Consider the following 26,250-nt stretch of genomic DNA (forward strand, 5'->3'; position numbering starts at 1 on the left):
AACACAAACCATATACTCCAAAAGTGGAATGCGAACCACGAATGGACCCCAAACCTATGTGACCTTGTAGAGGGTCGCTGGGACTATTAGAAAATAGTGAGAGTTAGAAAAATAACCCTCCCCAAGACCCTGAAAAGTGAGTGCAAAGTGCACTAAAGTTCCCCTAAGGACAAAGAAGTCGTGTTAGAGGAATAATGCAGGAAAGACACAAACCAGCAATGCAACAACTGTGGATTTCCAATCTAGGGTACCTGTGGAACAAGGGGACCAAGTCCAAAAGTCACAAGCAAGTCGGAGATGGGCAGATGCCCAGGAAATGCCAGCTGTGGGTGCAAAGAAGCTTCGACTGGACAGAAGAAGCTGAGGTTTCTGCAAGAACGAAAAGGGCTAGAGACTTCCCCTTTAGTGGACGGATCCCTCTCGCCGTGGAGAGTTGTGCAGAAGTGTTTTCCCGCCGAAAGAACGCCAACAAGCCTTGCTAGCTGCAAATCGTGCGGTTAGCGTTTTTGGACGCTGCTGAGGCCCAGGAGGGACCAGGAGGTCGCAAATTGGACCAGCAGAGAGAGGGGACGTAGCGCAAGACAAGGAGCCCTCTATGAAGCAGGTAGCACCCGGAGAAGTGCCAGAAACAGGCACTACGAGGATGCGTGAAATGGTGCTTGCCGAAGTTGCACAAAGGAGTCCCACGTCGCCGGAGACCAACTTAGAAAGTCGTGCAATGCAGGTTAGAGTGCCGTGGATCCAGGCTTGGCTGTGCACAAAGGATTTCAGCCGGAAGTGCACAGGGGCCGGAGTAGCTGCAAAGTCGCGGTTCCCAGCAATGCAGCCCAGCGAGGTGAGGCAAGGACTTACCTCCACCAAACTTGGGCTGAAGAGTCACTGGACTGTGGGGGTCACTTGGACAGAGTCGCTGGATTCGAGGGACCTCGCTCGTTGTGCTGAGAGGAGACCCAAGGGACCGGTAATGCAGCTTTTTGGTGCCTGCGGTTGCAGGGGGAAGATTCCGTCGACCCACGGGAGATTTCTTCGGAGCTTCTGGTGCAGAGAGGAGGCAGGCTACCCCCACAGCATGCACAAGCAGGAAAACAGTTGAGAAGGCGGCAGGATCAGCTTTACAGAGTTGCAGTAGTCGTCTTTGCTACTATGTTGCAGGTTTGCAGGCTTCCAGCGCGGTCAGCAGTCGATTCCTTATCAGAAGGTGAAGAGAGAGATGCAGAGGAACTCGGATGAGCTCTTGCATTCGTTATCTGAAGTTTCCCCAGAGACAGAGACCCTAAATAGCCAGAAAAGAGGGTTTGGCTACCTAGGAGAGAGGATAGGCTACTAACACCTGAAGGAGCCTATCAGCAGGAGTCTCTGACGTCACCTGGTGGCACTGGCCACTCAGAGCAGTCCAGTGTGCCAGCAGCACCTCTGTTTCCAAGATGGCAGAGGTCTGGAGCACACTGGAGGAGCTCTGGACACCTCCCAGGGGAGGTGCAGGTCAGGGGAGTGGTCACTCCCCTTTCCTTTGTCCAGTTTCGCGCCAGAGCAGGGGCTAAGGGGTCCCTGAACCGGTGTAGACTGGCTTATGCAGAATTGGGCACCTCTGTGCCCAACAAAGCATTTCCAGAGGCTGGGGGAGGCTACTCCTCCCCTGCCTTCACACCATTTTACAAAGGGAGAGGGTGTCACACCCTCTCTCAGAGGAAGTTCTTTGTTCTGCCATCCTGGGCCAGGCCTGGCTAGACCCCAGGAGGGCAGATGCCTGTCTGAGGGGTTGGCAGCAGCAGCAGCTGCAGTGAAACCCCAGGAAGGGCAGTTTGGCAGTACCAGGGTCTGTGCTACAGACCACTGGGATCATGGAATTGTACCAACAATGCCAGGATGGCATAGAGGGGGCAATTCCATGATCATAGACATGTTACATGGCCATATTCGGAGTTACCATTGTGAAGCTACATATAGATAGTGCCCTATATGTAGTGCACGTGTGTAATGGTGTCCCCGCACTCACAAAGTTCAGGGAATTGGCTCTGAACAATGTGGGGGCACCTTGGCTAGTGCCAGGGTGCCCTCACACTAAGTAACTTTGCACCTAACCTTTACCAGGTAAAGGTTAGACATATAGGTGACTTATAAGTTACTTAAGTGCAGTGTAAAATGGCTGTGAAATAACGTGGACGTTATTTCACTCAGGCTGCAGTGGCAGGCCTGTGTAAGAATTGTCAGAGCTCCCTATGGGTGGCAAAAGAAATGCTGCAGCCCATAGGGATCTCCTGGAACCCCAATACCCTGGGTACCTCAGTACCATATACTAGGGAATTATAAGGGTGTTCCAGTAAGCCAATGTAAATTGGTAAAAATGGTCACTAGCCTGTTAGTGACAATTTGGAAAGAAATGAGAGAGCATAACCACTGAGGTTCTGATTAGCAGAGCCTCAGTGAGACAGTTAGTCACTACACAGGTAACACATTCAGGCACACTTATGAGCACTGGGGCCCTGGGTTACCAGGGTCCCAGTGACACATACAACTAAAACAACATATATACAGTGAAAAATGGGGGTAACATGCCAGGCAAGATGCAGCATTTCTTTTGTCACCCATAGGGAGCACAGACAATTCTAACACAGGACTGCCACATGTCCACGTTATTTCACAGCCATTGTACACTGCACTTCAGTAACTTATAAGCCACCTATATGTCTAACCCTCACTTGCTGAAGGTTAAGTGCAAAGTTACTAAGTGTGAGGGCACCCTGGCACTAGCCAAGGTGCCCCCACATTGTTCAGGGCAATTTCCCCCGACTTTGTGAGTGTGGGGACACTATTACACGTGTGAACTACATATAGGTCAATAGCTATGTGTTGCTTCACAATGGTAACTCCGAACATGGCCATGTAACATGTCTATGATCATGGAATTGTCCCCCCAATACTATTCTGGTATTGGGGTGCCAATCCCATGCATCCCGAGGCTCCAGCATAGACCCTGGTACTGCCAAACCAGCTCTCTGGGGTTTTCTCTGCAGCTACAGCTGCTGCCAACCCTCAGACAGTTTTCTGCCCCCCTGGGGCTTGGGCAGCCCAGTCCCAGGAAGGCAGAACAAAGGATTTCCTCTGAGAGAGGGTGTTACACCCTCTCCCTTTGGAAATAGGTGTTAAGGGCCAGAGAGGAGTAGCCTCTCCTGGCCTTGGAAATGCTTTGAAGGGCACAGATGGTGCCCTCTTTGCATAAACCAGTCTCTACCGGTTCAGGGATCCCCCAGCCCCTGCTCTGGCACGACACTGGACAAAGGAAAGGGGAGTGACCACTCCCCTGACCTGCACCTCCCCTGGGAGGTGCCCAGAGCTCCTCCAGTGTGCTCCAGACCTCTGCCATCTTGAACGCAGAGGTGTGAGGGCACAATGGAGACCTATGAGTGGCCAGTGCGAGCAGGTGACGTCAGAGACCCCTCCTGATAGGCTCTTACCTGGTTAGGTAGCCAATCCTCCTCTGAGGGCTATTTAGGGTCTCTCCTGTGGGTTTCTATTCAGATAACGATTGCAAGAGCTCACCAGAGTTCCGCTGCACTTCTCTCTTCAACTTCTGCCAAGGATCGACCGCTGACTGCTCTAGGAAGCCTGTAAAACTGCAACAAAGTAGCAAGAAGACTGCAAGCAACATTGTAGCACCTAATCCTGCCGGCTTTCTCGACTGTTTCCTGGTGGTGCATGCTCTGAGGGCTGTCTGCCTTCACCCTGCACTGGAAGCCAAGAAGAAATCTCCTGTGGAAGGTTTTGGAGGCCCTGCAAAAGGCAGGCCTCACTATCAAGGCTTCAAAGTGCCAGATAGGGCAGGGGAAAGTGGTTTATCTGGGCCACCTGGTAGGTGGGGAACAGATTGCACCACTGCATGGGAAGATCCAGACCATTATGGAATGGGCTCCCACCACAACTCAAACCCAGGTGAGAGCCTTTCAAGGCCTCACAGGGTACTATAGGAGGGTTATTAAGAATTATGGATCTATTGCAGCTCCTCTTAATGACCTAACTAGTAAGAAGATGCCTAAAAAGGTATTGTGGACAGCTAGCTGTCAAAAAGCTTTTGATGAGCTCAAACAGGCCATGTGATCTGCACCTGTCCTAAAAAGCCCATGTTACTCAAAAACGTTCATAGTCCAGACTGATGCTTCTGAATGAGGGGTTGGGGCCGTACTATCACAGCTTAACATGGAGGGCCAGGATCAACCTGTTGCTTTTATCAGCAGAAGGTTGACCCCTAGAGAAAAGCGTTGGTCTGCCATAGAGAGGGAGGACTTTGCTGTGGTCTGGGCACTGAAAAAGTTGAGACCATACCTGTTTGGTACTCACTTTATTCTTCAGACAGACCACAAACCTCTACTTTGGCTAAAACAAATGAAAGGTGAAAACCCTAAATTGTAGAGGTGGTCCATCTCCCTACAGGGTATAGACTATACAGTGGAACATAGACCTGGGAGTATCCACTCCAATGCAGATGGACTCTCCAGATATTTCCACTTAGACAATGAAGACTTATCTGGGCATGGTTAGCCTTATTGTCCCTCGTTTGGGGGGTTGTGTAGGAAAGTACCATCTTGCCTTGCATGTTACCCCCATTTTTACTTGTATGTTTGTTTGTTTTTGCCTGTGTCACTGGGATCCTGCTAGCCAGGACCCCAGTGCTCATAAGTTGTGGCCTATATGTGTTCCCTGTGTGGTACCTAACTGTATCACTGAGACTCTGCTAACCAGAATCTCAGTATTTATGCTCTCTCTGCTTTGAAAATTGTCACTGAAGGCTAGTGACTAATTTTACCAATTCAAATTGGCACACTGGAACACCCTTATAATTCCCTAGTATATGGTACCTAGGTACCTAGGGAATTGGGGTTCCAGGAGATCCCTATGGGCTGCAGCATTTCTTTTGCCACCCATAGGGAGCTCAGACAATTCTTACACAGCTCTGCCACTGCAGCCTGAGTGAAATAAGGTCCACGTTATTTCACAGCCATTTTACACTGCACTTAAGTAACTTATAAGTCACCTATATGTCTAACCCTCACTTGGTGAAGGTTAAGTGCAAAGTAACTAAGGGTGAGGGCACCCTGGCACTAGCCAATGTGGCCCCACATTGTTCAGGGCAATTTCCCCCGACTTTGTGAGTGCGAGGACATCATTACACGTGTTAACTACATATAGATCAATAGCTATGTGTAGCTTCACAATGGTAACTCCGAACATGGCCATGTGACATGTCTTAAGATCATGGAATTGTCCCCCCAAACCAAATCTGGTATTGGGGTGCCCATCCCATGCATACCTGGGGCTCCAGCATGGACCCCGGGTACTGCCAAACAAACTCTCTGGGGTTTTCTCTGCTGCTACTGCTGCTGCAAACCTTCAGGCAGGTTTCTGCCCCCCGGAGCCTGGGCAGCCCAGTCTCAGGAAGGCAGAACAAAGGATTTCCTCTGAGAGAGAATGTTACACCCTCTCCCTTTGGAAATAGGTGTTAAGGGCCAGAGAGGAGTAGCCTCTCCTGGCCTCTGGAAATGCTTTGAAGGGCACAGATGGTGCCCTCCTTGCATAAACCAGTCTACACCGGTTCAGGGATCACCCAGCCCCTGCTCTGGCACGAAACTGGACAAAGGAAAGTGGAGTGAATACTCCCCTGTCCATCACCACCCCAGGGGTGGTGCCCAGAGCTCCTCCAGTGTGTCCCAGACCTCTGCCATCTTCAATGCAGAGGTGTGAGGGCACAATGGAGACCTCTAAGTGGCCAGTGCCAGCAGGTGACGTCAGAGACCCTACCTAGTTAGGTAGCCAATCCTCCTCTGAGGGCTAGTTAGGGTCTCTCCTGTGGGTTTCCATTCAGATAACGAATGCAAGAGCTCACCAGAGTTCCTCTGCACTTCTCTCTTCGACTTCTGCCAAGGATTGACCGCTGACTGCTCCAGGACGCCTGAAAAAACGCAACAAAGTAGCAAGAAGACTACCAGCAACATTGTAGCACTTAATCCTGCCCGCTTTCTCGACTGTTTCCTGGTGGTGCATGCTCTGAGGGCTGTCTGCCTTCACCCTGCACTGGAAGCCAAGAAGAAATCTCCTGTGGGTCGACTGAATCTTCCCCCTGCTAACGCAGGCACCTCATTTCTGCATCACCGATCCTGTGGGTCCCCTCTCATCTTGGCGAGCGTGGTCCCTGGAACACAGGAGCTGGATCCAAGTGACCCCGACAGTCCAGTGGTCCTTTTGTTCAAATTTGGTGGAGGTAAGTCCTTGCCTCCCCACGCCAGACAGTAATCCTGTGTACTACGTGATCTGCAGCTGCTAGGGCTTCTGTGCACTCTTGCAAGGATTCCTTTGTGCACAGCCAAGCCCAGGTCCCAAGCACTCCGTCGTGCATTGCTCAACTCACTGAGTTGACCACGGACTTCGTGGGACCCTCTTTTGTTGTGCTGAGACAACCACGTGCTGAGATTTCTTGAACGCCTGTTCAAGTGCTTCTTTGAGGGTGCTGCCTGCTTCTGCATGGGCTCCCTCTGTTGCTGAGCGCCCCCTTTGTCTCCTCCTCCAAGGGGTGACCTCCTGGTCCTTCCTGGGCCCTGGCAGCACCCAATATCTTCAACCGTGACTCTTGCAGCTAGCAAAGCTTGTTTGCGGTCTTTCTGTATGGAAACAACTCTGCATCCTCCAGAACGCCGTGGGACATCTTCTGACCAAAGGAGAAGTTCCTGGCACCTTCCGTTGTTGCAGAATCTTCAGCTTCTTCCACCCAGAGGCAGCCCTTTTGCACCTTTATCATGGGTTTAGTGGGCTCCTGCCCCCCCCCGGACACTTGCGTGACTCTTGGACTTGGTCCTCAGGTCCAGGAATCTATCTTCAGTGCTTTGCAGTCAGTTGTTGTCTTTGCAGAATCCTCCATCTCGACTTTACTGTGTTTCTGTGGTAATAGGGTAACTTTACTCCTACTTTTCAGTGTCTTGGGGTGGGGTATCTTGGACACCCTTAGTGTTTTCCTACACTCCCAGTGACCCTCTACACACTACACTAGGCCTGGGGTCCATTCGTGGTTCGCATTCCACTTTTGGAGTATATGGTTTGTGTTGCCCCTAGGCCTATTGTCTCCTATTGTATTCTTTTGTGTTCTACAGTGTTTGCACTACTTTTCTAAGTGTTTTACTTACCTGATTTTGGTTTTTGTGTATATTTTTACTTACCTCCTAAGGGACTACATCCACTGAGATACTTTTGGCATATTGTCACTAAAATAAAGTACCTTTATTTTTAGTAGCCTTGAGTATTGTGTTTTCTATGACGTAAGTGTGCCGGTGAAAAACATCCTTACTGCTGTGAGGTTTGCACAGTACCTGAGTGCCGTGTTGGCTGATGGGGGTTCGTGAGGTTACGAGGTCTCTTGGTGTGCTTCAGGGTTCCTGGAGGAAAGATTGCTTGGCAGGGGCAGCTGGAATCCAAAGCTGTGACATTCCTCGGCTCGACTCTGGGGGAGAAAATGGTAATAAAAACAAGCCAGAGCATTTCGACTCTCCCGCCGCCATCGAGCATGAAGGGGAGAGACAAAACAAACAATGTGACGTAACTGGTAGTCATGCAATGCGCTCCAATACCGCTGATCGCGTTTGCGCTGTATGAAATTTCAAAGTGCCATGGAGCGCTAAGGAGAGAGACAAAAGAAACAAGCATTTGCAATGCAATAGGTCTTGCATTTGCTTGAGTTTGAGCTATTGGCCTTGTAAATTGATAACTGGACTTTTCTTGCCACATAAATTGGTCAACCCTGCCTCATAATTTCGTCTTTTCCTCTCCACCTAATTTCAGTGGCCCAGCATGTAACTAAAGCACTTCCATTTACCTTCATCCTCTATCTGCAGCAAAAATTGAAAAAGTTGTTATTTAGCATCCTAATTTAAATCTGCCATGCTAATTCCAATAGAATACCACTTCCACCACCCCAACATCAGAGCTGCTGGCTGGATAACACAATTCCCAAAATGTATTAATATTGATGTAAATGAATAAAATAAATATGGATAAATACAGATGGAAATGTGAAAAAATACCATAAAACCAGGAGCCCCATTTATAACCAGGGCTGGAGAGCTTTTCCCGTATATGACCCCCCTTGCTGTGTGTACATTGGTGATTACATATATTTATACTGGTTTTGTGTCACTATGAGCCTCTAGCCAACATCCTTATCAATCTGACAGGTCTATGTATGTAAAACATGCTCTAAAGAGCATCCCGGCAGAAGTGGTGCAGCTGAAAACAAGCCAAGCCAAGAGAGGATAGCTCTGTGGGTTAAGCACCACCTTCGAGGTTCTGATCTGTGCAGGGCTGGCTCTAAGTGTCACTCTTCCACAGTTGATAAAACAGTGCAGCTAAGTCTCACCTGCCAATTAAGGAGCTATAGATCATTCCTGTTTGCTGAATAAGCCTGACTGCGAGTGCTCAGAAGGTTGCCAGACACAGGTCTTATCATAGCACCAAATATCATAGGCTGCCTCAGGGGTCCGAGCAGGGATGGAGGGGACATTACACAGACTGGAGGCAGCGAGGCGACCAGGAAGGAGTCAACATTTACATAGTTAGAGCTCTGAGAAGTCTCCAGGTGTTGACCATCAACGATGGTTCCTGAACTTGTAATGGCAATTTCCGTCAGACCACATCTGCAATCTCAATTCCCATAAGTTCTCTTTCGCTCTGCAAGCACCAGACACTCATTATCTTATCATTCAAAAGAAGACGCCTTGCAGGACCTTCCCCCTTACGGTACAGATTGTAAAAAAGTGTTTTCTCAGGCTGTTGTGCCAGGTGTAGGTGCTGGCTGACAGGGATGTGTGTGTGTGTATAACACCACAACCTGCAGAGCTCACTGTCTGAGATGGGTGAGGCCGGTTTGTAACTTCATCAGAAGCGGGAAATCTCTCTGGGTGGAATAAAATGTTCTAATCCCTAAGGCCTGCATCATTGCGGCATGGCATCAATGCCGGAATACCAGTGAACTCGAGGGCTTGTCAGTGATTTTATAGAAGTATTCAGACAGATTGAAAGATTACAAGGAGAAGGCGTTACAGCACTGTTGTGTTCTGTCATTTCTATAGCGCTTCTGTGTCACTATGATTATCTAAAAGGTGGCATATGTAGGAGAGGGGGGAAGGGGAAGGCGTGATGTGCATGGTGTGGCCTTCTTGAAAAGGTGCACCAGACAGGCTTATTATGGGTTGTGGGCAGTTGTCTCAGGTGCTTTGTTGAGGGATGTGAGGGAGTAGGAAAGGCAACATGGCATGAGGAAACAGAAGGCTGGAATGTAGAAAGGGCGGCACGAGAGGTGGCAGTGAGCGGTGCTGGGGCATGAGGGAAAGTTGGAAGTTGTGACATTAATGTTTGTGGACATTCACAAACGTTTAGGGACAGTGCTTAAATTAAACAAGACAGTAAGCGAAAAGCGGGAGGAGGGCAAGGTCACTACGACGTAATGTGTGCCAGTGAAAAACATCCTTACTGCTGTGAGGTTTGCACAGTACCTGAGTGCCGTGTTGGCTGATGGGTGTTCGTGAGGTTGCGAGGTCTTTTGGTGGGCTTCAGGATTGCTGGAGGGAGGGTTGCTTGGCGGGGGCAGCTGGGATCCATAGACATGACCTTCCTCGGCATGACTCTGGGGGAGAAAACGGTAATAAAAACAAGCTGAAGCATTTTGGTTCTCCCGCCGCCAACGAGCGCAAAAGGGAGAGAAAAATCAAAAAATTATTCACCCACACTGAAGTAAATTGGCAATCGTGCAATTATCCATGTAACAGGGTCAGTCTGCAAGGCGTAACAAAACTACCTCAAGGTAGGACAAATGTTAATCATTTACGAATAACATCAAGGGATTTTTGCAAGGCAAGCCCACGAACGAATGAAAGTGATGGGTGTGAGATGGGCGTGGTTAAACCCCACAAATAGAATACAACAGGCCGAAAAGCAGCGCTTGTTCGCTGCTGTGATCAACCTAAAAATGACATCACTTGGAGCCTCCCAAGGGGGGGAGAAGGTTCTACAGATATCAAGGTTCAACCATCAGTCTTTGACAAAAGATGCGCTGGATTCTGCCTTGGCGGAGGATGATGGCCAGGTTCCTGTTCAAAAAGAGAAAGTATGTGCAAGGTCTCAGTTGAAAGATCTCCTGACACATATAAGAGAATCTTTGGGCTTTCAAGAGAGACCTCAAGAGGAAGACGGCTTTTATTCCCAATACAGTGGGGTACAGGCAGTGGGGTACAGGCAGATACAGTGGGGTTCAAGCAGATACAGCGGAGTAGAGGAAGTAGAGTACAGGCAGATGCAGTGGGGTACAAGTAGATACAGCGGGGTACAAAAAGTGGAATACAGGCAGATACAGTGGGATACAGGTGAATGATTTACCCATTCATGGCGTGCTCAGGGATATGAATCAGAGGATATGGATGAACATGGATATGGCCTCCATTCATAGATTTTTTAAATAAAAGAGATCTCTTTCATAGCTTTGGGGAGAAATTCCCACAAACCCCCAAAGCAATCACTATTTTGGCATCTATGGCACCAGCTTCTAATTTGGCATCCGAACACGTCACACTACCAGATGTTGGGGACAGAAAAATTGAAGCTGCTTTTAAGAGCTCGTGCTCAGCAGCAAATTTAGCAATTAGTACAAACTTATGAGTGCTGTGCAACACAGGTCCTTCTCAAGGCATTTCAGCTCTTATTTGACTGTACATAAGCTAACTATGAACCGACTCCTCTTCTCGCAAATATAGAACTGCTGGCAAAGTTTCTTTGAGAGATATTATTTGCTACCTTATGTGTTTTTGCTTCAACTGCGGGGTGTGAAATCTGTCAGCTCTTGGTGTGTTTTCTCCTGTCTTTTTGCTTCCGACCTCCTGTTTTTTATTCTGTGCTGAATTTCGTTTTTGCTGGCTTCAGGACTGTGGGCACTTTACCACTGCTAACCAATGCTAATGTGCAAGTGCTCTCTGTCTAAATGTATTGATGACTGGTTCATCCATGATTGGCACATTTGATTTACTAGCAAGTCCCTGGTAAAGTGCACCATGTGTACCCAGGGCTTGTAAACCAAACGCTACCAGTAGGCCTGCAGCTCTGATTTTGCCACCTACACGAGAATCCCTGTAAACATGTCTCAGACCTGCCACTGCCGTGTCTGTGTGTGCAGTTTTAAAACTGCCATTTTGATCTGGCAGGTGTACCCACTTGCCAGGCCCAAACTTTCCCTCTTACTACATGTACGTCACCCCAAAAGTAGGCCCAAGGCAGCCCCATGGGCAAGGTGCAGTGTAGTTAAAAAGTAGTACATGTATGGGTATGTTTTACATGCCCTGATAGTGAAATACTCCTAAATATGTTTTTCATTATTACAAGTCCTATCTCTCCCATAGGTTAACATGGGGATCGCCTTGAAATATCTTATACGTGTAATTTCCCATTGGGAGCAGATAGAGATTTGGAGTTTGGGGTCTCTGAAATCACAATTTAAAAATACATCTTTTGGTGAAGTTTGTTTTTGAACTGTAGGTCAGAAAATGCCACTTTTAGAAAGTGGGCATTTTCTTCCTTAACCTTTCTGTGCCTCTGCCTGCCTGTGGAATATACGTCTGGGTCAGGATAACAGTTGGGCTATTTGTAAATTCACTCTAGACAGTCACACCAAGGGAGCTGAGGTGTGCCCTGCATATTGTGATTGGTCTTCCTGAGCGAGAGCAGTGGGAGAAGCGGACACTTGGACCTGAATAGGGCTGTGCCAATCCTCATACAGAGCAGTCTCCAACCCCCTGGAGTGTGTCTGAGGCCAGGGCAGAAAAGGCAGGGTATTGTGCACTACAAAGACTTTGCTTTAAAGCTTGCCTACTTCAAATGAAGAAATGAGTATAAGTACTGGGCCTCTGAGACCACAAGTTCAGAACCCTTCTGTACTGAAGACATTCTGCAAGGAAGAAGAGCTGGATGCTGTAGGGGGGACTGCCACTCTGCCTGTAGCTTTGCTGTGTTGACATGCTGCTTGCTGCTTCTGTCTTGGGAGTGAGAGGACAGGACATTGCTCTCTATATCCTGCTTTCCAAGGTTCTCTGAGGGCTTGAACTGAGCTTACCTTCTGTTAAGAGGTCTCAGGGACATCAAAGACTTCATCTGCCAGTGCCTGTGTTCTTCTGCTGAGAGTCCAGACTTGCCAAGTAATTCCAACTCCTGTTCCTGGGCCCTTATAAGTGTAAGCTGGTGACCTGAAGGAGAAAATCCATGCATTGAGGTGCTGCAGTGGAAAAATAGAAGCATCACCTGTTCTGTGGCTGCAGAATTGACGCAGCGCCTGTTTCACTGTGGCTCCATCAACACACCTTGTCTGGAGTTTCCACGCATCATCCCCAGAGAATCAATTTCTTATTGACTCCGCACCACAGTAAGGAACAGAGGCTCCGTGTCCAGAAATAAACGCATTGGCGTTTGTGTGAGGAAAGAATCAACACATCACCTTCCCTGACAGTAAGAAAACCAACGCGTTGCTTTGCTTTTCGGCACCTCACCTCCTCTGTGGTCTGCATTGTCTTTGGTTTTGATGCATCCCAGGTACTGTGCTAAAAAGATACAATCATTGATTCCTATGGATTAAGTCTCATTTCAACTTCATTTCAATTTAAAAAAAGTGATATCTTTACTTGTGTGTGTTGGATTTTTGTTGATATGGTCTAGTTCAACTCAGATAAATATTGGCTATTTTGTGAATTACTTTTGTGATGTTTTCACTGTATTACTGTGTGTGTGAGTGTGTGTAGAAATACTTTACACATTGCCTCTGAGGTAAGCCTGACCGATCATGCCAGCTACCAAGGGGGAGAGCAGGGGTTATCTTAGCTGGGTGTCTCCCTTACCATGACTATTGTGAGGGTCCCTGCTTGGACAGGGTCGAAACCACTGCCAACTACAGACCCCATTTCTAACACGGGGGCATCCATTTCTGGCTGTCACATCCATTGGATGAAATCCTGAAAATTAGAGGCAGTGGAGAGGTCTATTCTTCAGAAGCTTCATTCCAATGGTCCTGAGTTATTTGGGACTAATTTAGATGTGATGATAAAGAAACCAGCAGAGGAGAAGACCATATACATCCCTTGAACCTTACAATAGGGCAAAAAGGAAGAAGTCTTTCCTGAATAAACAACCATATAAGTACAAGGAGAATGCCACCGTGTGGGACACATATGTACTTAAGCTGCAGGACAAATAGATGTCCCCACCTTTTCACTGACACAAGCCAAGCCTCTCCCAATTGTGGGATGGCCATTTAGTCCGTCGGCCTTAAGGAGTCCAGACACGGGATTGCGGTGACCCCCTGCACGCAGTGTGTGATGTCACACATGGCAGCTTTGAAGACGGATAGAGCGGCGTGCGCCATCCACACGTAGCCATACATGGATGCCCCGAACACTATCCCCTTCCCCCTGTGCATCTTTTCTCCTTGGGGACACATAGACAGCCCCCCTAGGTCCCTCAGCCGTCCCCGGGTACTCAGATAGTCTACACTTGTTTTAGGTTGTATACTTTGTTGGCTGTTGTTGTGGAATGGATGGATGTTGATGGCATTACACAGAGGAATGTGTCGATCTAACCCACCTCTCTTACACAAAGGCTATCACCGGACGAGAGGAAATTTAGTAGGATATCCGTTATATGTGTTTCACCACATTGTCTTATAATTCAGTATTGCATTACCGTGATTCTTGCTGTTTTATATGGTTATATGATTGTTATTCTGTGCTAATGTTTTGCTCACTGATGTAACGACTTGGAAAATGCCAATAAATAAATATTTTAAAAAAATAAAAAATAAGGACTGGGAGAAGCGACCCTTCCAAGGCCGAGCCCACAGTTGCGGGCTGTTTCTGGCAAACAAACCCAACATATTACTTTACGGGATCCAGGACAGTCACAGAAATGACAATGCCAGAATGGGGTCAAGATTGTGTCTATTTTTTCAGGCTGGAAAGACAGAATAACTGTCAACTGGGTACTGAACACCATCAAAAGGGGGTATGTTATTCCGTTCCTGAGAAATACTCCTTAATGTCGGTTTATTTCTACCCCATTGCCAAAAGACCCTTACAAGCAACAAGCCATGCTTAATGGTGTTCATGCTTTACTGGAAAAAAATGTGACTGTACCAGTCCCAGGACCTCAGAACACACAGGTCTTGATAGAGGGCTTAGCTTAGATCTTGGCGGAGGGGAATACTCGTCAGAAATGTGACGAATATCCCGTCCGCTGTATTACGATCTCCATAGGCTATAATGAGATCGTAATACAGCGGACGCGATATCTGTCACAATTGTGATGGAGTATTCCCTCCGCCAAGAACTAAATCAGGCTCGGGGTCTTTTCCAATGACACCACGTCAGTCAGTCATACCGCTGACAGAAGAAGGTGATTTTCTGGCCATGATGGACTTGCAAGATGCTTATTTCCATATGCCTATTCATCAGAACAGCCAGCAGTGTCTTCGCCTTGCATTGGAGGTGAAGCATTGTCAGTTTCAAGCTCTGCCGTTCGGGCTGGCGACATCTCCAGGAGCTTTTATGAAAGGACTTGCACATCTTCAATTAAATGATGTCCTATATTTCCATATCTTGATGACTGACTGTTGTCGGCTTCTTCTTTTTCCCATCACCTTTTTTATATAGCTTTAGTGTGTCTTCTTTTTCTAAGGAGCAAGCAGACGTACTGATGGTCAGAAATGCCTTGCAGAAATGCGGATTTCTAATCCACTTTCAGAAGACTTCACTTCACCTGATGCACCTCAAGACCTTCATTGAGCCCAGACCAAGAATGTGGTGTCCACAGAAGACACCAAAACACAGGTAAGCGTACCCTCTCCCAGCTCCTCCGACTCTTCCATCCAGCCGAATAGTTACATTCCAACCCACACCACTTACTTCTCAAAGACTGAGGTCTTCTAAAGGCTCCCAGTCTTGAGACCCTAAGATGCAACGAACGCCTTGGTGGGACATGTGTTTCCACCTCAGTCAAGAATCTGTGCTTCAAACGGCTGCTTCTCACCTGTTGGCTCACCGTACGATAACAGCTCGAGCATGGCTGATGGTTCAAGGACTGATGGCAGCATCTACGGCAGGGATGCCTTGGCCCCCTTATCGCCTCAAGCCCGTAGTGAATGATTTCCTTCTCCTCTGGTCTCTGAGCTCTCAGGATTTCAGATCCCTTATACCAGCCAAAGCTCAGGTCAGGGATAAACTTAGCGGTGGCTCGAGGAGGCAAATCCAGCAAAAAGGAGCTCCTCTGTGTGTTCCCCTCCATTACTGATAACTACGGATGCCGTCCTTTGGGGTTGGGAGGCGAGTCAAGGAGATCAGGAAGTAAAAGTGAGATGGCTTCCGGGTGAGTGTGTCCAATCCTCCAACTGGCTGCGGTCTGGGCAGGTTGGCAAGTTCATTCTACCAGATGGAGAGCACCAATGTGGTTGTCAGAACAGACAACCAAGTTGCTCCTTGTTAACTGAACCGCTGGGGAGCTACTAGACGCGTCAGTCGGAATTCCTTGGCAAGACAAATTTTTGCCCTGGTGGAGAAAGATTTATTGGCTTTTGGAATGAACAGAGCACCGCAAAGCAGCTATCAAGTCCAGTGCCTTGAGACCCTCACGGGTGATTTCGTGAGCTTTATAAATCCTGATTGATTGATTGATTGGACGATTGATTCAGGCAGTGTATATTTCAGGTCAGAGTAATTTCAGAGAAGACAGTCTAGGTCGCAATCTCCCTTCATCGATCTAGTACCGCTTGATTGTTCGGGAATTTAATTTAATTTGCAGTCTGTGCAGGGATCCTTGGACAGACATGTCCGCATCTCCTTAGAATGCAATGTTAGCCATGCTTTGTTTGGAGGAGTGGTGTCCGCAAGCGGGGGCAGTCAATGCCCTCTAAGTTCAACGGCCAGGAGGGATTCTATATGAATCCCCACCGATTCCCCTCTTCCTGAAGGGGCATCATAAGATTTGGGAGGAGAGAACATCAGTAATTCTGGTAGCACCATTTTGGCCATGCCAACAGTTGTTCCCCTGCCCTGATGACTCTTTCCAAAGGGAATCCCTTCACCTCTGAATTTGAACATGAACTTCCCCACTCCAGTTTCCATCCTGCCACTGTCTCACCTGAGACAGCTCGGACTGACAGCTTGGCACTGGAAAGTGTAAGCCTGCAACATCTTGGAAGGTGCAAAAGATATTCAAGAGTCAGGGAAATCTTTCACTTTGTCAACCTAGAAAAAACATTGGAAGTCTTTTCAGAAATGCTGTGCTCTGAAAGAATTTGACCTCCTTTTCCAGGGTATGTTCATGTCCTAGAACGTTTGAGGGAATTCCTTTGCAGGGATTTGCACCCTCTACCCTGTCGGCTCAGTGGGCAGCCAATAAGGCTCTTAAAGGTGAACAAGCATGTAAAGAAGTCGCACCTTTGGTAGGAAGACTTTTAAAAAGTTTTTGTTTGAAGAGGCGAGCAGTAGCTGACTTGGGACCTGTCGCTGATCTTGAAAGGTTTCTAATTCCTCTCCTTTTGAACCCCTAGAGGAATCTACTGTGGGTTTGTTAGCTCCAAAGGGTACTTTCTTTCTGATTATTACCTTAGAAAAAGCAGAAAGATTTGGAGAATTGACTGCGTTAGTTATTTCTTTTCCTTATTTACATCTTTTCCGGACAGGGTGAGTTTGAGATTCAATCCTAAACCGGTTCCTAAGGTGGCATCTTCAGTCCACCTTTCTCAGGAGATAGTCCTCACTGCCTTGCAGACAGAAGATGCAAGCAATGTTCCTTCTTCCTTGGAGGTGATAAGTTCTTTCTTGTGTACAAAGGTCTACAGAGGGTCTCGTCGGTTTGTGTTTCCGATGGACCTGCTGTAAGGAAATGGCTCCCTGTTGCAGTTACCCCCCACTTTTTGCCTGATACTGATGCTGACTTGACTGAGAAGTGTGCTGGGACCCTGTTAACCAGGCCCCAGCATCAGTGTTCTTTCACCTAAAATGTACCATTGTTTCCACAATTGGCACACCCCTGGCACACAGATAAGTCCCTTTTAAAAGGTACCAGTGGTACCAAGGGCCCTGTGACCAGGGAAGGTCCCTAAGGGCTGCAGCATATGTTGTGCCACCCTAAGGGACCCCTCACCTAACACATGCACACTGCCATTGCAGATTGTGTGTGTTGGTGGGGAGAAAAAGGCAAAGTCGACATAGCATCCCCCTCAGGATGCCATGCACACAAAATACTGCCTGTGGCAGAGGTAAGTCACCCCTCTAGCAGGCCTTACAGACCTAAGGCAGGGTGCACTATACCACAGGTGAGGGCATAGCTGCATGAGAAATATGCCCCTACAGTGTCTAAGTCTATTCTTAGACATTGTAAGTACAGTTGTGGCCATATTAAGTATATGGTCTGGGAGTTTGTCAAAAACGAACTCCACAGCTCCAAAATGGCTACACTGAATACTGGGTAGTTTGGTATCAAACTTCTCAGAATAATAAACCCACACTGATGCCAGTGTTAGATTTATTAAGAAATGCACATAGAGGGCATCTTAGAGACGCCCCATGTATTTTACCCAATTGTTCAGTGCAGGACTGACTGGTCTGTGCCAGCCTGCTGCTGAGAGACGAGTTTCTGACCCCATGTGGTGAGGGCCTTTGTGCTCTCTGAGGACAGAAACAAAAGCCTACTCTGGGTGGAGGTGCTTAACACCTCCCCCCTGCAGGAACTGTTACACCTAGCAGTGAGCTTCAAAGGCTCAAGCTTCGTGTTACAATGCCCCAGGGCACTCCTGCTAAGTGGAGATGCCCGCCCCCTAGACACAGCCCCCACTTTTGGCGGCAAGTCCAGAGGAGATAATGAGAAAAACAAGGAGGAGTCACTGGCCAGTCAGGACAGACCCTAAGGTGTTCTGAGCTGAGGTGACCCCTGCCTTTAGAAATCCTCCATCTTGATTTTGGAGGATTCCCCCAATAGGAATAGGGATGTGCCCCCCTCCCCTCAGGGAGGAGGCACAAAGAGGGTGTAGCCACCCTCAAGGACAGTAGCCATTGGCTACTGCCCTCCCAGGCCTAAACACACCCCTAAATTCAGTATTTAGGGGCTCCCCAGAACCTAGGAAACTAGATTCCTGCAACCTGAAGACAAAGAAGGACTGCTGACCTGAAGCCCTGCAGAGAAGACGGAGACACCAACTGCTTTGGCCCCAGCCCTACCGGCCTGTCTCCCTACTTCAAGAAAAACTGCAACAGCAATGCGTCCCCCAGGGTCTAGCGACCTCTGAAGCCTCAGAGGACTACCCTGCATCAAAAAGGACCAAGAAACTCCTGTGGACAGCGGCCCTGTTCCAAAGAAACTGCAACTTTGCAACAAAGAAGCAAGTTTTAAAGACCACACGTTTCCCACCGGAAGCGTGAGGCTTTCCACTCTGCACCTGACGCCCCCGGCTCGACCTGCGGAAAACTAACTCTACAGGGAGGACTCCCCGGCGACTGCGAGCCCGTGAGTAGCCAGAGTTGACGCCCCTGATCCCCCACAGCGACGCCTGCAGAGGGAAACCAGAGGCTCCCCCTGACCGCGACTGCCTGCTTCAAAGAACCCGACGCCTGGGAAACACACTGCACGCGCAGCCCCCAGGACCTGAAGGATCCGACCTCCAGTGCAGGAGCGACCCCCAGGTGGCCCTCTCCCTAGCCCAGGTGGTGGCTACCCCGAGGAGCCCCCCCCCCTTGCCTGCCTGTATCGCTGAAGAGACCCCTGGGTCTCCCATTGAAACCTATTGCAAACCTGATGCCTGTTAGCACTCTGCACCCGGCCGTCCCTGTGCCACTGAGGGTGTACTTTCTGTGCTGACTTGTGTCCCTCCTGGTGCCCTACAAAACCCCCCTGGTCTGCCCTCTGAAGTCGCGGGTACTTACCTGCTGGCAGACTGGAATCGGGGCACCCCTATCTCCATTGAAGCCTATGTGTTTTGGGCACCACTTTGACCTCTGCACCTGACCGGCCCTGAGCTGCTGGTGTGGTAATTGTGGGGTTGCCCTGAACCCCCAACGATGGGCTACTTTGGACCCAACTTTGAACCCTGTAAGTGCTTTACTTACCTGTGAAACTAACAAATACTTACCTCCCCCAGGAACTGTTGGTTTTTGCACAGTGTCCAATTTGAAAATAGCTTATTGCCATTTTTGCGCCACAACTGTACATGCTATTGTGATGATTCAAAGTTCCTAAGATACCTGAGTGAAATACCTTTCATTTAAAGTATTGTTTGTAAATCTTGAACCTATGGTTCTTAAAATAAACTAAGAAACTATATGTTTCTATATAAAAAGCTATTGGCCTGGAATTGTCTTTGAGTGTGTGTTCCTCATTTATTGCCTGTGTGTGTACAACAAATACTTAACACTACCCTCTGATAAGCCTACTGCTCGACCACACTACCACAAAATAGAACATTAGAATTATCTATTTTTGCCACTATCTTACCTCTAAGGGGAACCCTTGGACTCTGTGCATGCTATTTCTTACTTTGAAATAGTGCATACAGAGCCCACTTCCTACACCTGCGGATACAGGTATGAAGCTCACCTCTCAGACACCTGGAAGGTGGGCTCACCAGCCAATCTCGCAGGTCAGAAGGTGATGCATAGTGTTCCTACACCTTCCATACAGGGCAGCCCTACTCCAGCAATATCTGCATCCTGGGCTGAGGCAGGAGGTACCTCCTTGCAGCAGATAGGTAGGGCCCCCACATGCTTCTCCCGTCACACCGTTACCAGGCATTACAAGGTGGATTTCTCAAGTTCACATACAAGTAATTTTTGCTTCTATGATTTTGCATACAGCAATTAAGTCAAATTAATAAATGAAATGTTCTGCATCAGTGATTGCCGGTGCAATATTTACTGAAGCTTGTGACATCTTCACTAGGTAAGGACTAGGACGCGGAGGTAATGCTTCAATTACTCACGGGTAATCTTCAGTACCCTGATTTGTCGTCATTTCAGTTCCCATCACAGTCCAATCCCCCCTCATTCCCATGTGACAACTCAGACTTTAATTCTGTACAGGAGCCGAGGCATCTCTCATAGAGATAGAAATAGGACAAAAGGGAGTTGGGATGGGACCACAAGACGTAGAAATACTCTGTCTGGAGGTGACAACGCCTCACTGCGTAAGTACTGGGAGAAGGAGGACTACGAATCAGGGTAACGAAGATTACCGGTAAGTAACTGACAAATTCTGTGCTAGTCAACTTTTTATTAACAGGACCAACAACAGCTACATAGCGCTATTATACAAAATGATCCACCTCAAAGCGTTTCCAACTTAGGAAGAAGAGGTGCATAAAGGAGTTTGGAGTTGACCGTTGCGCAGACGACCACTGGGGCCTTAGGTGTCCACAAATGGGTCAGATTGGGAGCAAAAATAGATCCAGACGCCCCCAAAAAAGGTGGTCCACATTGGTGGATTGCGACCTCTGGTGACTCATTGCTATGTCTGATCAGCAGGTTCTTGTGGGGCCCGTGACACTGGTAAAGACTACAAACAGCATCATACCGCTGGTCTCCTGACACTTATCTTCTAGTCAGTAAACATCGCTCTCACCTTAAGGTCCCTGAGCCCTTCCTGTTCCTGGATGTCCTCTTCCCCCTCAGGCACACTCTCTCCTTCTCCTCATTGGTGCAGCGGGTTCAGGTAACACCGGGGGCCTATTTATGAGCCCCTTGCATCGCTGTTGCAGCAATTTGTTGATGCTTCAGCGCCGCAAGCCTCTCAACCATATCTATGAGTCCACGCAAACCTGCTACGCACGCTTCAAATGGCCTCATAAATATGTAGTAAGGCAAGGCAGTACATTCGATGCGTTGCCTTACTCTGCACCAGGGAGACATTCCATGGGTGTTGCCATGAATTTTCCACCACAACAGCCATGGACTTTGACGTATGCTCAGATTTACAAGGACTTGTAAACCTGGGGATGTGTCAAAACTTTACGCCTCCCCAGGGAAGGCGTGACAAGGGGAAATATCTTTATTTCTCCCTGTTTTCTCCTCTTTCCATGAAAATGCCGTCATTGATTGTTTTTGTGGAGGAAGGTGTCCCTTCTTACACAAAATAAGCCTGCATGCAACAAAATGGTGCAAGGGCGCCTGCATTGGTGCTAGGCTGCTCATTGTGCGCCAGCGCAAGGGAAAGGGCAGGAATGCTCCGTATGCGTTAAAATGGCACATTCCTGCCCTTTCTAAGCGACGCAGCGCAGTAAAGTGATTTGCTGCCCTGCGGCACTTTCTCGTAAATGTGGGCCATAGACTTTTCCTAAGACCACCACCGAGGAGACCACAAGTGTTCTCTGTGAGACGTATACCAGGTTAAAATCACTCTGATGTGCTTGTTAATGGGTTAGTGTTCTAGATTGTGGGGTCTCCACGGTATGCGCGTTGACCCAGTGGGCTACAATACCATTTAAATACTGATGCTAGAAGAAGCCTCTTGGTCTTTCCAATACAAAGGGGACCCCCAGATATTCTGTTACATCGTGTCAGCAACAGAGGGCATGGAAATCTCAATGCACTTTTGGGAGCTACAAAAACACAAAACACATACTTGCCTTCAACCTGATGTTTAGTTATGGAGATTTCAGGAAGCCCCCTCACAATCCACCCCCTGTTATGTGAGTGCAGCAGCTGAAAGCACAGCTCGAGGCGCTAGATATCTCACCTGCACTGGGTGTCAGGACTCAAAGACTTAAGGAGGCGTCGCTCGCTGACTTTTGTGGAATCCGCAGCAAAAATGTTCGTCTTGCTGAGCTATATATACTGAGTACCATTAAACTTCTCAAACCTGTTACTTATAGATTTTAGAAACTGCAAAATCCAGGTAACAGGAGCTGTAGAGCAGGTTATCATTAGAAAATGCCGAGGGGCCTCTGTATGAGCCGGTCTGCGTCACGCAATGTGGTGCAAGAGCGACGCAAACCTTATATATGACTTTTTAAGCCATGCTAGGCCACTTTGCGTGGCCCTCAGTGGCTCCATTAATCTGGAGTGAGGCAAAGCAGCACAGATCACTGCTGGTACGTGGGTTTTTCCCACACAACTCCCATGATTTCTGATGCATGCTCAGATTTACCAGAACTGGTAGATCTGGGAATGTGCCAAAAAAATATGCCTTCCCAGGAGCGGTGTAACAAGGAGAAATATTTGTATATCTCCTCGTTACTTCCTCTTTCGGTGCGTGCAGCACTCTGCAGCAGTCATAGAAAGAGGACTATGCCTCTCAGCGTTGTTTCTGTGCAGGAAGGTGTCCCTTCTGCACAAAAGCAATCCTGCATGCAATGTAGACATCCATGGACCGTGGTGCAAGGGTGCATCATGTTTTGACGCCAGACTGCCAAAAGTGCGCCAGTGCAGGGGGGGAGGCCAGGAATGCGCTGTATTGCCTTAAATCCGGGACATTCCTGCTCTTTCTGTCACGCAAGGCAGCGCAACAAGGTGAGTCGCGTGTAAATGTAAGAAAAGGACAAAAACACAAAGTCTTGAGGTCTGCCACTCAAAACCTGAGAAAGTTAATCCTCGTCAGCAGATTTTCTAGCCACGGTCTCAGGGGGTCCAGGTATTGTCAAGAACAGGACTTGTGACTCTGGGCTATACCCAGAGAAGGAGCCGGGGTAAGACTGTGCATTGTAAAGAGCATGTCTCTGAGCTACTCTGAAGTTACCAGAAACAGAGCTGTGGGTGAGTAGTTCTGTGCATTCTCCTGAGGAAAGCAGCAATATGTGTGACCTTCTCGCATTATATGGCTTACTCAGGGGTCTCTGTCTGGTCAAGAACAGAGCTCCTTGTACATTGGGATGTTATCATGTATAGAGCTCTTGGGGAGGGGGTCTGGTACTTTTAGGATCACAGCCACAGGCCACTCTGGTGATTGGTAACAAAACTCTAGGTGAAACTGTGTCTATCAACGTCAGAGGTCAATGAGCAACCCTGAGAGCAGACTGAGCGTAAGAAATCGGATTATTATTTGGGGTGAACGATTGCCCACCTCATGGAATAACCACAACCACTGACAGGGTCAACCCTCAAAGTCACTAAATGAACCTGAGCTCAGCTCGCCTGTAACTGTGGCATAGAGCAGAAGGGTGTAAGTCAAAGGTAATGTGTAAAGTATTTATGCAGTACCAAAACAGTAACAAAGTCAAAATGCAAAACAATAAAAGTCCCAAACTGAATTAGAAAAATAGAGTAAAATCTAGTAAACAAAATGACACCAAAATGACAAATATATAACAAGGTAAGCCAGAGATAAGATGTTTATGATCTGTTTTCAGTAGGACTAGCGCCAAGAAGCATAAGTTGCCAGTGGTAGTCAATGGTCGAGGTAGACAGGGATCTAGGCTCATTTGACACTGATTGTGATGGAGCACGGTTTAGGAACACACACCAGGATTATCCTGGTCCAGTACTTTACCTTCTGACTTCAGTTCTTTTCTAAGTCCCAATCAGTCACAGGAGTGCACTTCTAAAGCCCCCGGGACCTCACAGGATGTCAGGCAGAACCCAAGAGCAGAGCCTAGTCCAATTGCCTCTGGTCATCTGGACAGTTGGAGGGAAAGGCCTTTTGTAGCATGTTGTGTACCTATATCCCGAACAGGTCAGCCGTATGACTCCTGGAGTCCACTTCTTTGTTGGTGGGTAATTAGCAGCGAGAGCTCTGGGGTGTATTGGTGTATGAAGCTGCTGTAGATGTCTCTGGTTTTCCTCTGGAAGAAGTAGACTAGGCTGTAGCAGAGTTGCTGGGAGGCGGCGATGTGAATGACAGGGTGGGTCACGCACCACAAGGACTAGTGACAAGGAGGTGAGACAGCCTCGGTGGGGACTAGTCACAAGAGGATGGGAGGGACACCCACTGTGATGACTAGTAACAAGAGAGTGGCATTCCCACCACAGGGACTAGTGACAAGAGAGTGGGTCACCCACCACAAGGACTAGTGACAAGGGAGTGGGACACCCTCTGTGGGGACTAGTCACAAGAGGATGGAAGGGACACCCACTGTGATAACTAGTGACAAGAGAGTGGTACGCCCACCACAGGGACTAGTAACAAGAGAATGGCATGCCTACCACAGGGACTAGTGACAAGAGAGCGGGACACACACCATGGGGACTAGTGATGGGAGGGAGGGACACCCACCACGAGGACTAGTCACAGAAGAAGATACAGCCAAGCAACAGAGGCCAGGACATGCTAGCTCCCAGATGCAGGGACAAGTCCAATCACAGAGTCCTGGACAAGCCGGGTCACAGAGGCAGGAATAGGCTCGGCCACAGAGGCTGGGACAGGCCAGTTCAGAGCCTGAGAGGACACAAAACATAGCATCCAGGGGAGTCAGGCCAGGCAGATTGAAATATCCTCAGAGTACAGTCCCTGCAGTACCTCATTGTAGTACCCACTATGCAGGTGTAGTTTTGCTTCTCCATACTCAGTGTGCGGATCTAGAGCCACGGTTGCAGGCGAGGTTCTTAAACCACATGAGAAGCCACATTGGGAGGGAGTCCTCTGTCTGGATATCTGCCAATGTGCATGTTTCATAATTTAATTTGTGGTACATTGTTGCTGCCCATATGAGGTTTACCTAAAAGGTTGAGGCTGTTTCCTAGCATCTCATATACACTGTACTCACTTTTTTGTGTGTGCTAAACTTGTCATGGTGCCCTTTGACCACACATAGTGGCAGATGGGGCACCATGGTACACACTATGGGGACCAGTCACAAGATGGTGGGACTCCCAGCGGGAGGGCTGGTCACAAGAGGGTGGGAGACCCATCACCAGAACGAGTCACATCACAAGAGGGCGAGGCTTCCACCATGGGGATTAGTCACAAGAGAGTGGAACACCCACCATGGGGACTAGTCATATCACAAGAGGGTGGTGGTGGGACACCCACGAGGGGGACTGTGATGTCACAAGAGGGTGGGACACTAACCTCAGGGACTAGAGATGAGAGGGTGGGACTCCCAGCGGGGAGACTGGTCACAAGAGGGTGGAAAGTCCACCATGGGGACTAGTGATAAAAGGGTGGAACACTCACCATGGGACTAGTCAAAAGAGGGTGGGAGGCCCACCACGGGTAGTAGTGACAAGAGGGTGGGACATCCATCATGTGGACTAGTGACAAGAGGGTGGGACATCCGTCATGGGAACTAGTAATGAAAGGGTGGGACATGCACCACAGTGACTAGTGATCAAAGGATGGAACACCCACCACGGGGACTAGTCATATCACAAGAGGGTGGGAAACACACAATGGGGTCTAGTGATGATAGGGTGGGACACCCACAATTGAGGCCAGGCACAAGAGGAAGGGCCACCCACCATTAGGACTAGAGACGAGAGGGTGGGGCACCCACCAGGAGGAATAGTGACATCACAAGAGGGTGGGACACCCACCATGGGGACTAGAGACAAGAGGGTGGGACTCCCAGTGGTGTGACTGGTCAGAAGAGGGTGGAGCGCCCACCATGAGAATGGGACACCCACTATGGGGACTAATGACAAGAAGGTGGGAGACCCACCATGGGACTAGCCAAAAGAGGGTGGGATGCCCACCACGGGGACTATTGACAAGATGGTGGCACACCCACTATGGGGACTAGTGACAAGAGAGTGGGACATCCACCATGTGGACCAGTGATGAAAGGGTGGGACATGCACCACAGTGACTAGTGATCAAAGAGTGGAACACCAACCTTGGGGACTAGTAAGAAGAGAGTGGGACACCCACCACGGGGACTAGTGATGTAAGGGTGGGACACCCACCAAGTGGACTAGTGATGAAAGGGTGGGACACACACCACGGGGACTAGTGACAAGAAAGAGGGACACCCACCAAGGGAACTAGTCAAAAGAGGAACACCATCTTCACCTCCAGTAACCACACCACCTTCACTCACACCACCGAACTCCACTGGACTGACCACCACTGCGTCCACTTCTCCTTCATGAAACCCACCACCCACCACCAACAACTCACCACACCCTACCGCAAGTGGAACAAGATCTCCAAGGAACACCTGATCTCCAACCTCTCACAAACTCTACCGCCCATCACCAACAACCCCAACACCGTCGCCCACAACCTCACACAATGGCTAGAAACCTGCACAGGCTTCTTTCGCCCCATTGA

Source organism: Pleurodeles waltl, chromosome 2_1, assembly GCF_031143425.1.
Source record: "Pleurodeles waltl isolate 20211129_DDA chromosome 2_1, aPleWal1.hap1.20221129, whole genome shotgun sequence".
NCBI classification, from domain to species: Eukaryota; Metazoa; Chordata; class Amphibia; order Caudata; family Salamandridae; genus Pleurodeles; species Pleurodeles waltl.